This window comes from Bombina bombina, chromosome 11, assembly GCF_027579735.1.
Source record: "Bombina bombina isolate aBomBom1 chromosome 11, aBomBom1.pri, whole genome shotgun sequence".
Lineage (NCBI taxonomy): Eukaryota > Metazoa > Chordata > Amphibia > Anura > Bombinatoridae > Bombina > Bombina bombina.
Window position 1 is genome coordinate 162630265 of NC_069509.1, and position 17590 is coordinate 162647854.

The 17590-nt window shown below is 40.6% G+C and overlaps 1 protein-coding gene across 2 annotated transcripts in view; it reads right to left on the reverse strand.

Annotated features, from left to right (window-relative positions):
- Positions 1–17590, reverse strand: part of SMG1 (SMG1 nonsense mediated mRNA decay associated PI3K related kinase) — a 348909-nt gene that overhangs the window by 267536 nt on the left and 63783 nt on the right. The window lies entirely within an intron of this gene.

Consider the following 17590-nt stretch of genomic DNA (forward strand, 5'->3'; position numbering starts at 1 on the left):
CCAGCAGTCTCATAAGCAAAATGAATCATACTTCTCAACCAAAGGGAAAGAGAAGTAAAAGTAGCCTTCTGACCCTTACGCTTTCCTGAGAAACAAACAAACAGGGCAGAAGACTGGTGAAAATCCTTAGTCACCTGCAGGTAGAATTTTAGAGCACGTACAACATCCAAGTTGTGCAACAGACGTTCTTTATGAGAAGGATTTGGACAGAGAGAAGGAACAATTTCCTGATTAATATCTCTATCCGAAACCACTTTAGGAAGAAACCCCAATTTAGTACGGAGAAACACCTTATCCGCATGAAAGATAAGGTAAGGTGAATCACACTGCAAAGCCAAGAGTTCCAGAGCTCTCCGAGCAGAAAAGATAGCAATAAGAAACAAAACCTTTCAAGATAGCAACTTAATATCTATGGAATGCATTGGCTCAAACTGAGCCTGCTGCAAAACTTTAAGAACAAGATTAAGGCTCCAAGGAGAAGCAACAGGTTTAAACACAGGCCTAATTCCGGCCAGGATTGAACATCTGCCACATCCGCCAGACGCTTGTGTAACAAAATAGATAATGCAGAAATCTGACCTTTCAGAGAACAGACTATCCTGGAGAAAAGACAAAACTCTAGGAATCCTGACCCTACTTCAAGAGTAGCCCTTAGAATAACACCAATAAAGGTATTTACGCTATACCTTATGGCACATTTTTCGAGTACCAGGCTTGCAAGCCTGGATCATGGTCTCAATGACTGACAATAATCCACGCTTAGACAGAACTAAGCGTTAAATCTTCAAGCAGTCAGCTTCAGAGAAACAAGATTTGGATGGAGGAATGGACCCCGAGTTAGAAGGTCCTTCCTCAGAGGAAACCTCCAAGGCGGCCGAGAAGACATCTTCACTAGGTCTGCATACCAGATCCTGTGAAACCATGCAGGAGCTATTAGAATTACTGATGCTCTCTCGTTTGATACGAGCAATAACTTGTGAAAGGAGCGCTAACGGAGGAAACAGGTATGATAGACCGAAATCCAAAGGAACCGCCAGAACATCTTTCAGAGCGGCCTGAGGATCTCTTGACCCTGAACTGTACCTTGGAAGATTGGCGTTCTGCCGAGACGCCATCAGATCCAACTCTGGCACCCCCCCCATTTGAGGGTTAAACTGGAGAACACCTCCAGATGGAGTTTCCACTCCCCGGAATGAAAAGTCTGTCTGCTCAGGAAATCCACTTCCCAGTTGTCCACTCCAGGAATGTGGATGGCAGATAGAAAACAATTGTGAGCTTCCGCCCACTGAATAATCGGTGCCACCTCCTTCATGGCTAAGGAACTCATTGTTCCTCCCTGGTGGTTGATGTAAGCCACTGAGGTGATGTTGTCTGACTGAAACCTGATAAACCGGGCCAAGGACAATTGAGACCAAGCCATCAGAGCATTGTAAATCGCTCTCAACTACAAGATGTTTGGATTTTCTGACCATCATAAAAATTTTCATAGATAGGGAATCTATTATGGTCCCTAAGAAAACCACCCTTGTAGCTGGAACAAGGGAACTCTTTTCCAGATTCACTTTCCAACCGTGGGGATGTAGAAAAGACAAGATCTCTGTATGAGAGTTTGCTTGTTGAAAAGATGGCGCCTGAACCAATATGTCGTCCAGGTACGGCGCCACTGCAATTCCCTGAGACCTGATCACTGCCAAGAGAGCCCCTAGAACCTTTGAGAAAATTCTGGAAGCTGTGGCAAGGCCAAATGGAAGAGCCACAAACTGAAAGTGTTTGTCTAGAAAGGCAAATCTCAGGAATTTTTGATGATCCCTGTGGATGGGAACATGAAGATATGCGTCCTTCAGGTCTATGGTCGTCATGAACTGACCTTCTTGGACCAAAGGAAGAATTGAACGAATGGTTTCCATTTTAAAGGACTGTACCCTGAGAAACTTGTAGAGGCACTTTAGGTCTAAAATGGGTCAAACATTTCCCTCTTTTTGGGAACCACAAACAGATTTGATTAGAATCCTAGATGCTGTTCCATTACTGGAACTGGAACAATCACTCCCAGGGAGGAAAGGTCCTGAACGCAGTTTAAAGAATGCCTCTTTTTACCTGGTCTGCAGATAATCTTGAGAGGTGGAATCTGCCCCTGGGAGGGAAAGTTTTGAATTCTATTTTGTAACCCTGAGATACTATGTCCACAGCCCAAGGACCTGGGACATCTCGTCTCCACGCTTGACAAAACAGGGAAAGTCTGCCCCCCACTTGATCTGTACCCGGACCAGGGGCCGTCCCTTCATGCTGACTCAGCTGAGGGTTTCATTGATTGCTTCCCCTTATTCCAAGACTGATTGGGCTTCCAAGAAGACTTACTGCTCCTGCTTGGAAGAGGGAGAGGAAGAGTTTTGGACCTTTCAATTTTTGAAAGGAACGAAAATTACTTTGACGTCCTTTGAGTCCGTTCTTCTTGTCTTGCGGTAGAAAAGACCCTTTTCACACCCGTAATATCAGAAAATATTTCTGCCAGACCAGCACCAAACAAGGTCTTCCCCTTGTAAGGAAGCACCAGAAGCTTGGACTTAGAGGTAACATCAGCTGACCAAGATTTTAGCCACAATGCCCTGTAGGCTAGGACAGTGAAGCCAGACATCTTGGCTCCCAGACTAATAACTTGCATGTTAGCATCAGAAATAAAGGAATTGGCTAGTTTGAGAGCTTTAATCCTATCTTGTATCTCCAACAGAGTCTCTACTAAAATTGATTCAGACAAGGCGTTGCACCAATAAGATGCCGTACTTGTTACTATGGCAATACAAACTGCAGGTTGCCATTGAAGACCTTGATGAACATACATCAGAATTCAAATTAGCTTCCAGCTTTTTGTCCATGTGACCCTTAAAGGAGCAGCTATCCTCTATAGGGATCGTAGTTCTCTTAGCCAGAGTAGAAATAGCCCCTTCTACTTTAGGCACCGTGCGCCAAGAATCTTTAATGGAGTGAGCGACAGGAAACATCTTTTTAAATACGGGAGACGGGGAGAAAGGAATCCCTGGCTTCTCCCATTCCTGTGAAATAATTTCCATCACACTGGGACAAAAAACTTCCACAGAGGAAGGAACATCATAGTATTTATTAAATTTACTAGACTTCTTATGGTTGACTACGACAGAAGTATCGGAGTCCAAAGTAACCAATACCTCCTTTAACAGTACACAAAGGTGTTCAAGCTTAAAATCTGAAGTTTACTTTTTCAGTATCAGATGAAGGAATACTACTGTCCGAATCTGAGATTACACTTTCAGAGGCTACTGGCATATCCTCCTAATCAGACTTATGAGGGAGGGTAACCTGCGTAGCAGTAGGTGGAACAGAAACCTTACTATCTGAAGGTCTAATTTTCCTCTTGCGTTTTCCCAGCATAGGAAAAGCAGATAATGCTGCAGATACCGCAGAAGATACCTGTGCAAAATCTGCATGCAAATAAACTCCTCCAGGAGGCTGAGAGGAACTGCAGGGCACTGTATGTGACGCCATATAGGCTTGGGATGTTTGAGGAGAAAGCTGTGGCATTGCCTGAACAGCATTATCCTGAGACACATTGGGCTCAAGGGGCAACAATTTATCTTTAAATTGAAGTGTTCTAGCTAAGCATGCAGCAGAGAATTGCATAGGCAAAACAATTTGTGCCTCTAGGCATAACAAGCATTTGTCAAAAGTCACAGAGTCTTGGTCCATGTCCATAATACTAAATAAAAATTTTTCCCAAATTGTATAAATGTTTTAAATACACTGTCACTTTAAGAATTTTTAATACCATAGTTTGGCTTCCAGAAGTCTCTAAAACGATTGTATAGTAAATTGACACTGAAATTCAATGACGCCACTCCGTGAATATCCGGACAGCAGAGAGAAGTCACATGACCGGCAGAGAGGAAACTACGCAGCAAGTAAAAGGTGCAAGTTTCCCTCTGCCTACAACATAAGATGCAAGTAGCTGCAGCTGGTTTCAAACTCAAGCAGTTTGTCAGTTAGCCTGTTCTAACTAAGCAAGCAAAGAAAACCAACTGCCAAATTTTAAGTTTATACATAAATCCCTGTATAAAACATTAGCCACACACATACTAAAAGTATTTCAACAAAATTAGCCCAAAGAGGAAAAACGTCCCAATAAAGGGAAGATTAACCCCTAGTCTCAACATACATAATTGTGCCTGCCCACTGCCAAAGAAAATCCTGTATAAAGGATTTTAAAAATGTCCCCATCTACTGCATATGATATATTCTTCTGAAGTACAAGTCTCCAAGACATAGAAAACAAAAGCACTTACCGGCAGTCTAGCTGTCCGGCAGGAAGACAGCTCACAAGGTGTGAAAGGATACATACTCCTTAAAGAGACCTGTAGAAAAAGAAAAGAGTAACCAACTCTGGTTTTCTGTACCATGGGCAGCAGTGTGTTAGGAAACAAAGCAAGGACTACCTCACAACTTCCTAACGGCTTAAAAGCCACCACTGCTCTACTGAAGAGACGTGGACTCAACTAAACCCAAATCCGAGAATGACCTCGGATTATGGGTAGGGGAGTGACAAATTAACAGCTTTGCTGTGGTGCTCTTTGCTTCCTTCTGCTGGCCAGGAGTAATAGTCCCACTAGTAAATGAATGACGTCGTGGACACTTCATATCATATTTTACTTAAGAAAATAACTGGTTTAGTAACTCAGCCTCCTCCCTGTCATTGTTAATCATGCTACCCTTAACACATTTTAATGTACCTATATTGTCCTACTTAGATTTTTTGCAATTTATGTACTTAAACATGTTAGGGGTTTGACTTTAATCCTTTGCAATTAATCTTTTATTTTCAATGTTGGCTAATTTGATTGCTTTTTTGCATGCTTTGCTACATTCCTTATATATTTGGAATGCAGTGTCTGTTCTCTTTTTTTTAAAAATAATTTAAATGCCTTAACACATTTTAATTTAGCCACATTGGCTTATATTTATTTTACTTTTATAACCATGTGGTATGTGTTGATAATGTTATCCATTTATCCTCTATGGCTTTATTAAAGAATACTTTGTCCCAATTTATGTTATTTGATGGGACAAACACTTTGAGATGGTAGTATAAAATGATACATTGTAAATATAAAAATAACACTACAATATTTTTTCATTATTTATTCTGTCCCATTTTCCTGTAATTCTGAAGTTGTAAGATTTTCAGTTCCTGCTAGAAATGGAAGTGCAGTGTTATAAGTTACAATATGGCAGCTCCTATTGTTTTATAGACACTAAAACTTTACACTTATTTGTCAATATTTAAACTGCTAATTAAACTTTAAAAATACATCTACATGTTATTCTCAAACTAATCGTTTTCTTTGAATGCATCATTCTATCTAGCATTTATGTAGTGCTTAATGTCCCTTTAACGAGTTCCTTAAATCATTGAATTTTGCTTTCTTAAAATCAAGTCTTAGTTGAACTCTTATAACACTGCTTACAGAAAGTTATTTCAAATGTGACCATGTTATGATCACTGTTACCCAAATGTTCTTTGACTTCTATGTTTGATATTATATCCGTATTGTTTGATAGCACTAAATCCAATATAGCTTTATTCCTAGTTAGCTCCTTTATTAATTGTGGCAAGATGTCATCCCTGAGAACATTTAAAGTTTCACTTGCCCAGTTTATATCAGGGTAGTTAAAATATTCCATAATTACAGCCCTGGTATTAGCATTCTTTCCTATTTGCATTAGTAGTTGAGTTTCCTCCATGTCACTAATGTTGAAAGGCTTGCAGCATGTTCCTAGTAATATTTTTTTAGGTTTTTTTTCACCCACTCCTTATTTCATCCCAAAGGGTCTCTACATTATCACCTGTATCATCATAAATATCTTCCCTTATTGTAGGTTTAAGATCAGGTTTAATACACATGCAAATTCCTCCACCCCTTTTATTACTCCTGTCCCTTCTAAATAAAGTATAACCATGTAAGTTAACTGATACTGATATAGTCCACTTCTGCTGAAGCCATTTATTATCAATCAACTGTGTTTACTCTTTTTAAAATCATAATAACAAACTACCCAAATGACCCTGATCAAAAGTTTACATACCCCAGTTCATAATACCGTGCATTGCCCCCTTTAACATCAATGACAGCTTGAAGTCTTTTGTGGTATTTGTGGATGAGGCTCTTTATCTTCTCAGATGGTAAAGCTGCCCATTTTTCCTGGCAAAAAGCCTCCAGTTCCTGTAAATTCTTGGGCTGTCTTGCATGAACTGCACGTTTGAGATCTCCCCAGAGTGGCTCAATGATATTGAGGTCAGGAGACTGAGATGGCCACTCCAGAACCTTCACTTTATTCTGCTGTAGCCAACGAAAGGTCGACTTGGCTTTGTGTTTAGGATCATTGTCATGTTGGAATGCTCAAATACGTCCCATGCGCAGCTTCCAGGCTGATGAATGCAAATTTTCCTCGAGTATTTTTTGACAACATACTGCATTCATCTTGCCATCAATTCTGACCAAATTTCCTGTGCCTTTGTAGCTCACACATCCCCCAAAACATCAGCGATCCACCTGTGTGTTTCACAGTAGGAATGGTGTAGCTTTCATTATAAGCCTTGTTGACTCCTCTGCAAATGTAGCGTTTATGGTTGTGGCCAAAAAGCTACCAGAAGGTTTGAGGCTTGTGTCTGTGCTGTTTGGTGTATTGTAAGCGGATACTTTGTGGCATTTGCGTAGTAATGGCTTTCTTCTGGCAACTCGACCATGCAGCCCATCTTTCTTCAAGTGCCTCCTTATTGTGCATCTTGAAACAGCCACACCACGTTTTCAGAGGTCCTGTATTTTACCTGAAGTTATTTGTTGGTTTTTCTTTGCATCCCGAACAGTTTTCCTGGCAGTTGTGGCTGAAATTTTAGTTGGTCTACCTGACCGTGGTTTGGTTTCAACAGAACCCCTCATTTTCCACTTCTTGATTAGAGTTTGAACACTGCTGATTGGCATTCTCAATTCCTTGGATATCTTTGTATATCCCTTTCCTGTTTTATACAGTTCAACTACCTTTTCCCGCAGATCCTTTGACAAATCTTTTGCTTTCCCCATGACTCAGAATCCAGAAACTTCAGTGCAGCACTGGATGAAAGATGCAAGGGTCTGTCAGGAGTCCAGAAACTCATTGACCTTTTATACACACAAACTAATTACAAGCAAACAGATCACAGATGAGGATGGTTACCTTTAATAGCCATTCAAACCCCTTTGTGTCAACTTGTGTGCAGGTTATCAGGCCAAAATCACCAGGGTATGTATACTTTTGATCAGGGTCATTTGGGTAGTTTGTTGTCATTATGATTTAAAAAGAGTAAACACATTTATGTTGATTGATAATAAATGGCTTCAGCCAAACACTAACCATGAGTGAAAGAAAAGTTTGTGTGTTATTCACATTCTCTGAAAAATGGCCAAGAAATCAAATTCTGCAAGGGTATGTAAACTTATGAGCACAACTGTAAATATATGGTCAATGCCATCTATTTGAGGATTAGGAAATCCACCTTAGAAGGTATTTGCATATTTGTAATAATTATTCTAAAAATCTGTGTCAAATAGTAGATGGTTTAAAGGGACATTCCAGTGGGTTTTTTTAAATCATTTTTGTAATTATTTAATAAAAACATACTTTCTAATTTTATGTATTTAAAAATAGTTTGTTTTTTAAATATTTAATTTTAAAAATTACTTTTCTTCAACTGCCTTTTTTTTCTTCTTTAGCCAATGTGTTTGATCGTATTCATATATGACCATGAATCTGGTTTATGAACGAGCCTCACTAGCGCGCGTCGACTGCAGTTCATAAGAGACGTCACGCTTACCCGCTCATTTACGTTTCCCTCTGTCCATTTTCAAGCTTGCCGCTTCATTTTGTGGATAGCTAGCGGCTTTACGTGAAGATTTATTGCAATTCCAAAATCTAAAGTTTATATTAAATATATTATATTTGTGACATGTATTAAAAAAAAAAAAAAAAAAGTCTAAGCTTTTACAGCCCCTAACAGACACCTCTTTTGTACACAGAGGCTGTCACTTCACTCCAGTGAGATCTCCGTAAAAGCGCATATAGCAACATTACTTCCCTCCCTACCACTTCCTGTAATATAGCGCAATTGAAATGAGGTAGGAGATTCGCTAATACTATCTAATTTGCATGTTAATGATTGGACAAAAACAGCAGCATAAAAAACTGACTATAAACTGTTTTTCCTGAGGGGCGTTTTGAAAATTGAATTTAGAGTAAATTAAGATTATTTGTTTTTTCTCTAATTTGTATAATGAATATATCTAAAATACATTTATGAGTTCTATAAAAAAGAAAATTTATGCTAACCTGATAAATTTGTTTCTTTTTAGACACGATGAGTCCACGGATCATCCTTACTTATGGGATATTCACCTCCTGGTCAGCAGGAGGCGGCAAAGAGCACCACAGCAGAGCTGCTAAATAGCTCCTCCCTTCGACCGAAGTTAGGAAGAGAAAGGAAAAGCCAAGGTGCAGAGGTGTCTGAAGTTTATAATAAAAAAACAACCTGTCTAAAAGAACAGGGCAGGCCGTGGACTCATCGTGTCTAAAAAGAAACAAATTTATCAGGTAAGCATAAAACATAATTTATGCTTACCTGATAAATTCCTTTCTTCTGTTGTGTGATCAGTCCACGGGTCATCATTACTTCTGGGATATAACTCCTCCCCAACAGGAAATGCAAGAGGATTCACCCAGCAGAGCTGCACATAGCTCCTCCCCTCTACGTCAGTCCCAGTCATTCGACCAAGAATCAACGAGAAAGGAGTAACCAAGGGTGAAGTGGTGACTGGAGTATAATTTAAAAGATATTTACCTGCCTTAAAACAGGGCGGGCCGTGGACTGATCACACAACAGAAGAAAGGAATTTATCAGGTAAGCATAAATTATGTTTTCTTCTGTTATGTGTGATCAGTCCACGGGTCATCATTACTTCTGGGATACCAATACCAAAGCAAAAGTACACGGATGACGGGAGGGATAGGCAGGCTCATTATACAGAAGGAACCACTGCCTGAAGAACCTTTCTCCCAAAAATAGCCTCCGAAGAAGCAAAAGTGTCAAATTTGTAAAATTTGGAAAAAGTATGAAGCGAAGACCAAGTTGCAGCCTTGCAAATCTGTTCAACAGAGGCCTCATTCTTAAAGGCCCAAGTGGAAGCCACAGCTCTAGTGGAGTGAGCTGTAATTCTTTCAGGAGGCTGCTGTCCAGCAGTCTCATAGGCTAAACGTATTATGCTACGAAGCCAAAAAGAGAGAGAGGTAGCAGAAGCTTTTTGACCTCTCCTCTGTCCAGAATAAACGACAAACAGGGAAGAAGTTTGGCGAAAATCTTTAGTTGCCTGCAAGTAGAACTTGAGGGCACGAACTACATCCAGATTGTGTAGAAGACGTTCCTTCTTTGAAGAAGGATTTGGACACAAGGATGGAACAACAATCTCTTGATTGATATTCCTGTTAGTGACTACCTTAGGTAAGAACCCAGGTTTAGTACGCAGAACTACCTTGTCTGAGTGAAAAATCAGATAAGGAGAATCACAATGTAAGGCTGATAACTCAGAGACTCTTCGAGCCGAGGAAATAGCCATTAAAAACAGAACTTTCCAAGATAACAATTTTATATTAATGGAATGAAGGGGTTCAAACGGAACACCCTGTAAAACGTTAAGAACTAAGTTTAAACTCCATGGCGGAGCAACAGCTTTAAACACAGGCTTGATCCTAGCTAAAGCCTGACAAAAAGCCTGGACGTCTGGATTTTCTGACAGACGCCTGTGTAACAAGATGGACAGAGCTGAAATCTGTCCCTTTAATGAACTAGCTGATAAACCCTTTTCTAACCCTTCTTGTAGAAAAGACAATATCCTAGAGATCCTAACCTTACTCCAGGAGTAATGTTTGGATTCGCACCAGTATAGGTATTTACGCCATATTTTATGGTAAATCTTTCTGGTAACAGGCTTCCTAGCCTGTATCAGGGTATCAATAACCGACTCAGAAAAACCACGTTTTGATAAAATCAAACGTTCAATTTCCAAGCAGTCAGCTTCAGAGAAGTTAGATTTTGATGTTTGAATGGACCCTGTATCAGAAGGTCCTGTCTTAGAGGTAGAGACCAAGGCGGACAGGATGACATGTCCACTAGATCTGCATACCAAGTCCTGCGTGGCCATGCAGGCGCTATTAGAATCACTGATGCTCTCTCCTGTTTGATTTTGGCAATCAAACGAGGAAGCAGCGGAAAGGGTGTTGAATGGAATGAAGGACACGGCATGCATTTTGAAGCTTTGTTAACCTGTCCTCTGTCAGGTAAATCTTCATTTCTACAGAATCTATAAGAGTCCCCAAGAATGGAACTCTTGTGAGAGGAAAAAGAGAACTCTTCTTTTCGTTCACTTTCCATCCATGCGACCTTAGAAATGCCAGAACTAACTCTGTATGAGACTTGGCAGTTTGAAAGCTTGAAGCTTGTATTAGAATGTCGTCTAGGTATGGAGCTACCGAAATCCCTCGCGGTCTTAGTACCGCCAGAAGGGCACCCAGAACCTTTGTGAAGATTCTTGGAGCCGTAGCTAATCCGAATGGAAGAGCTACAAACTGGTAGTGCCTGTCTAAGAAGGCAAACCTTAGATACCGGTGATGATCTTTGTGGATCGGTATGTGAAGGTAAGCATCCTTTAAATCCACTGTGGTCATGTACTGACCCTCTTGGATCATGGGTAAGATTGTCCGAATAGTTTCCATTTTGAACGATGGAACTCTTAGGAATTTGTTTAGAATCTTTAAATCTAAGATTGGCCTGAAAGTTCCCTCTTTTTTGGGAACCACAAACAGGTTTGAGTAGAACCCTTGTCCTTGTTCCGACCGCGGAACCGGATGGATCACTCCCATTATTAACAGATCTTGTACGCAGCGTAGAAACGCTTCTTTCTTTATCTGGTTTGTTGACAACCTTGACAGATGAAATCTCCCTCTTGGGGGAGATAATTTGAAGTCTAGAAGGTATCCCTGAGATATGATCTCTAGTGCCCAGGGATCCTGAACATCTCTTGCCCAGGCCTGGGCGAAGAGAGAGAGTCTGCCCCCCACTAGATCCGGTCCCGGATCGGGGGCTCTCGGTTCATGCTGTCTTTGGGGCAGCAGCAGGTTTCCTGGCCTGCTTGCTCTTGTTCCAGGACTGGTTAGGCTTCCAGCCTTGCCTGTAACGAGCAACAGCTCCTTCCTGTTTTGGTGCAGTGGAGGTTGATGCTGCTCCTGTTTTGAAGTTCCGAAAGGGACGAAAATTAGACTGTCTAGCCTTAGCTTTGGCTTTGTCTTGAGGTAGGGCGTGGCCCTTACCTCCTGTAATGTCAGCGATAATCTCTTTCAAACCGGGCCCAAATAAAGACTGCCCCTTGAAAGGTATATTAAGTAATTTGGACTTAGAAGTAACATCAGCTGACCAGGATTTTAGCCACAGCGCCCTACGTGCCTGTATGGCGAATCCTGAGTTCTTAGCCGTAAGTTTGGTTAAATGTATTACGGCCTCCGAAATGAAGGAATTAGCTAGTTTAAGGACTCTAAGCCTGTCCGTAATGTCGTCTAGCGTAGATGAACTAAGGTTCTCTTCAAGCGACTCAATCCAAAATGCTGCCGCAGCCGTAATCGGCGCGATACATGCAAGGGGTTGTAATATAAAACCTTGTTGAACAAACATTTTCTTAAGGTAACCCTCTAATTTTTTATCCATTGGATCTGAGAAAGCACAGCTATCCTCCACCGGGATAGTGGTACGCTTAGCTAAAGTAGAAACTGCTCCCTCCACCTTGGGGACCGTTTGCCATAAGTCCCGAGTGGTGGCGTCTATTGGAAACATCTTTCTAAATATTGGAGGGGGTGAGAACGGCACACCGGGTCTATCCCACTCCTTAGTAACAATTTCAGTTAGTCTCTTAGGTATAGGAAAAACGTCAGTACTCGCCGGTACCGCAAAGTATTTATCCAACCTACACAGTTTCTCTGGTATTGCAACGGTGTTACAATCGTTGAGAGCTGCTAAGACCTCCCCTAGTAATACACGGAGGTTCTCCAATTTAAATTTAAAATTTGAAATATCTGAGTCCAATCTGTTTGGATCAGAACCGTCACCCACAGAATGAAGCTCTCCGTCCTCATGCTCTGCGAGCTGTGACGCAGTATCAGACATGGCCCTAGCATTGTCAGCGCACTCTGTTCTCACCCCAGAGTGATCACGCTTGCCTCTTAGTTCTGGTAATTTAGACAAAACTTCAGTCATAACAGTAGCCATATCTTGTAATGTTATCTGTAATGGCCGCCCAGATGTACTAGGCGCCAAAATATCACGCACCTCCCGGGCGGGAGATGCAGGTACTGCCGCGTGAGGTGAGTTAGTCGGCATAACTCTCCCCTCGCTGTTTGGTGAAATTTGTTCACATTGTACAGATTGACTTTTATTTAAAGTAGCATCAATACAGTTAGTACATAAATTTCTATTGGGCTCCACCTTGGCATTGGAACAAATGACACAGATATCTTCCTCTGAGTCAGACATGTTTAACACACTAGCAAAAAACTTACAACTTGGTTATAATCTTTTTTAGCAAAAAAACGTACTGTGCCTCAAAGAGGTACTAACGATTAAATGACAGTTGAAATAATGAACTGAAAAACAGTTATAGCATCAAACTTTAAAACAACAAAACTTTTAGCAAAGGTTTGTTCCCATTAGTAAAATAACAATAATTAAATTTGACATAAAAAATACAAAGCAACGTTTTTATTCACAGTCACTATAAGAATTCTCACAGCTCTGCTGAGAGAATTTACCTCCCTTCAAAGAAGTTTGAAAACCCCTGAGATCTATCAGAGATGAACCGGATCATGCAGGAAATATAAAAGTAACTGACTGGTATTTTTTGATGCGTAGCAAAGAGCGCCAAAAACGGCCCCTCCCTCTCCCACACAGCAGTGAAGAGAAACGAAACTGTCACAATTAAAGCAAAAAAACTGCCAAGTGGAAAATAATGCCCAAATATTTATTCACACAGTACCTCAGCAATGTAAACGATTCTACATTCCAGCAAAAACGTTTAACATGATAAATAGTTATTAAAAAGGATTAGTGACCTTTAGCAGAGTAGTTCCGGTGAAATACCATCCCCAGAATACTGAAGTGTATACATACATGTCATTTTAACGGTATGGCAGGATTTTCTCATCAATTCCATTCAGAAAATAAAAACTGCTACATACCTCAATGCAGATTCATCTGCCCGCTGTCCCCTGATCTGAAGCCTTTACCTCCCTCAGATGGCCGAGAACAGCAATATGATCTTAACTACTCCGGTTAAAATCATAGTAAAAAACTCTGACAGATTCTTCCTCAAACTCTGCCAGAGAAGTAATAACACGCTCCGGTGCTATTTTAAAATAACAAACTTTTGATTGAAGTCATAAAAACTAAGTATAATCACCATAGTCCTCTCACACATCCTATCTAGTCGTTGGGTGCAAGAGAATGACTGGGACTGACGTAGAGGGGAGGAGCTATGTGCAGCTCTGCTGGGTGAATCCTCTTGCATTTCCTGTTGGGGAGGAGTTATATCCCAGAAGTAATGATGACCCGTGGACTGATCACACATAACAGAAGAAATGTTCTTTTCTTTTTAAAGACACGATGAGTCCACGGATCATCATCCTTACTTATGGGATACAATACCCAAGCTAGAGTACACGGATGATAAGGGAGGGACAAGACAGGGGACCTAAATGGAAGGCACCACTGCTTGAAGAACCTTTCTCCCAAAAGCGGCCTCAGCCGAGGCAAAAGAATCAAATTGATAAAATTTAGAAAAAGTGTGGAGAGGACCAAGTTGCAGCCTTGCAAATCTGTTCTACAGGAGCTTCATTTTTGAATGCCCATGAGGAAGCAACAGTCCTGGTGGAATGAGCTGTAACTCTTTCAGGAAACTGCAGTCCAGCAGTCTCATATGCAAAACTGATGATACTCTTCAGCTAAAAAGAAAGGGAGGTAGCCGTAGCTTTCTGACCCTTACAATTTCCAGAGAAAATTACAAACAGAGAAGAAGACTGTCGAAAGTCCTTAGTCGCTTGTAAGTAAAATTTTAAAGCTCGGACTATGTCCAAATTGTGCAGAAGACGTTCATTCTGAGAAGAAGGATTAGGACACAAGGAAGGAACAACAATCTCCTGATTAATGTTCCTGTCTGAAACAACCTTAGGAAGAAACCCTAGTTTAGTACGTAAAACTACCTTATCTGAATGGAAAATAAGGTAAGGCAAATTGTATTGCAATGCCGAAAGCTCAGACACTCTTCGAGCTGAAGAAATAGCAACAAGAAATAAAATCTTCCAAGATAACTTAATATCTAAGGAATGCATAGGCTAAAAACGGAGCCCCTTGAAGAACTTTAAGAACTAAATTCAGACTCCATGGAGGAGTAACTGGTTTGAACACAGGCCTGATCCTAACCAAGGCCTGACAAAAAGATTGTACATCTGGGACATCTGCCAGACATTTGTGTAACAAAATAGATAAGTAGAGATCTGACCCTTTAGGGAACTTGTCGATAAACCCTTCTCCAAACCTTCTTGGAGAAAAGACAAAATTCTGGGAATCCTAACTCTACTCCATGAGTAGCCCTTGGATTCACACCAATAGAGATATTTACGCAATATCTTATAGTAAATCTTTCTAGTTACAGGCTTATGCGCCTGAATCAAGGTCTCTGACCGAATCAGAAAACCCCCACTTGGATAGGATTAAGCGTTCAATCACCAAGCAGTCAGCTTCAGAGAAACTAGATTTGGGTGAAGGAAGGGCCCTTGAATGAGAAGGTCCTTCCTCAACGAAAGTCTCCAAGGTGGCATGGATGACATGTCCACTAGATCTGCATACCAAATCCTGCGAGGCCAAGCAGGGGCAATGAGGATCACTGATGCCTTCTCCTGTTTGATTTGAGCAATGACCAGAGGAAGAAGTGCAAACGGTGGAAATAGGTATGCTAGGCTGAAGGACCAAGGAACTGCCAGAGCATCTATCAGTTCCGCCTGGGGATCCCCAGACCTCGACCCGTATCTCGGGAGCTTGGCATTCTGACAAGATGCCATGAGATCTAACTCCGGCCGACCCCATTTGAGAATCAGGTTGGAGAACACTTCCGGATGGAGTTCCCACTCTCCCGGATGAAAAGTTTGCCTGCTCAGAAAGTCCGCCTCCCAGTTGTCCACCCCTGGGATGTGGATCGCTGACAGATGGCAAGAATGGGCCTCTGCCCACCGGATTATCTTGGCTACCTCTGTCATCGCCAAGGAACTCCTCGTTCCTCCTTGATGATTTATGTTGGCCACTGAATTGGAGAATCTATACTAACACCTCACTTTACCTCTTCCTAACACTATCACTAACGTAGGCAAAGAGAAGGACTGGAGTGGGAGGGAAGGGAGGAGCTATGTAACAGCTCTGCTGTGGTGCTCTTTGCCTCCTCCTGCTGACCAGGAGGTGAATATCCCATTAGTAATTAAGATGATCCGTGGACTCATCGTGTCTTAGAAAAGAAATAATACATACAAATTTTAACCTGGACTATCCCTTATATAGATGATCCGTGGACTCATCGTGTCTTAGAAAAGAAATAATACATACAAATTTTAACCTGGACTATCCCTTATACAAATTTTAACCTGGACTATCCCTTTAAGCGATTGTTAAGATCTGCTCTTGTTTTGTGTGATAGGCTATAACCTAATTTTGCATTTATAGAAATCCTAGGCTAGAGAATTTTGAATTCATTAAATGGTTCTCTGTAATTATCTTTGTAAAATTATTCCTCATTTACACTCACAATCCATATCCTCCAAAGTGTTAATAAACCACTAACATTTATCCTTACAATAATAACATTTAAAGTGACAAAACCCCAACATTTTTCTTTCATGGTTCGGGTTGACTGAAATTTATTAAAAATGTTCAGATTTATTTCTATTTTCAAAATGACTGTTCTTTTTGCATCCTTTGTTGGAAAGCAGGTAGACAGGCTCATGAGAGTGCACATGTATGAATCACTATATGAGGGCAGGCTTGCAAGAAAACTATGTTATACATTTGCAAGAGCACTAGAAGGCAGCAGTGTTTGCTGCCATGTATTGCTCCGGTCACGTGCACGCTACTACCTACCAGATGTTCTTTCATGAAGTGTGAGAACTAATCAAATGCGATAATAGAAGCAAATTTTAAAATTGTATGCTCTGCCTAAAATGAAAATATTGGATTTCACGTCCCTAAGGTACGTGGTGAGACAAGGCTTCCTGCATTACAGATCTCCTGACTTCTCCATTTTAAGGACCCTGTTGAAGGATGGAGGCTGAAGTGACTATCTACAAAGAATAGCATAAGGTTATGTTATTTACTGATCTATAAACCATTCCTGTGCTAGCAAGCATCTTCATTAAAAGGGACATGGAACCAAAAGTTTTCTTACATAATTTAGATTTAGATTATACAGTTTTAAACAATTTGACAAATTACTTCTATAATCTAATTTGCTTAAGTCACATGGTATTCTTTGTGGAAGGAGCAGCTATGCACTACTGGGAGCCAATAACATGAGGCATATATGTGCACCCACCAATCAGCAACTCATGAGCCTACCTAGGTATCCTATTCAACAAAGATACCAAGAGAACAAAACAAGTATAGAAGTAACCTGGAAAGTTGTTTAAAATCACATGCTCTGAATCATTAAAGAAAGAAAATTGGGTTTCATGTCCCTTTAAAAGGAATATTCGAATGCAAAACTGACATTCTAATTTGTGAGGCCATGTCTTTTTTTTCATTAAACCTCAGCAAAAAGGTCAAACATGTGGCTAAAGTCTTGCAGCTCCCGAGCAGTAAATGGCAGGCGATTAGCAGCTATTTGCTTATGTCACTCTTAACTGGCTCATTGGCCAACATAATATAAAAATATGACTAACAAAATGTGTTTTATAGGCGTGGATCTACTTTTGCTAAGATTAGATATTTGCAATCTCTTAAAAACTGAATCCTGAAGTTCTTAAAGGGACATAGTACACTAGATTTATCTTTGCATACATGTTTTGTAGATTATCCATTTATATAGCCCATCTGGGGTGTTTTTTTTAAAAAAATGTAAAGTTTTGCTTATTTTTTTTTAATAACATTGTGCTGATTTTCAGACTCCTAACCAAGCCCCACAGTGTCAGATATATACACGCGTTTACAGACTCCTGCTGGCGCCTGTTTATGTTATCCGTCTTTTCATATGCGAGGAAGGATTTGGGAGTATCTGCTCTTCTTGCTTTTCCAGCCCCTTTAACTGGGTGTCCCAGCCTAACCTCATCAACAGTGTTAAACTGGGAGCTCCTAAGTAAGTTTTTAAAAAGTTTTATACTGGATTCTTAGATCGGTATCTGTACATATTCTTTATAGTAGTGTCTATTACATGCAGTTATATCAAAATTGGAGTACACT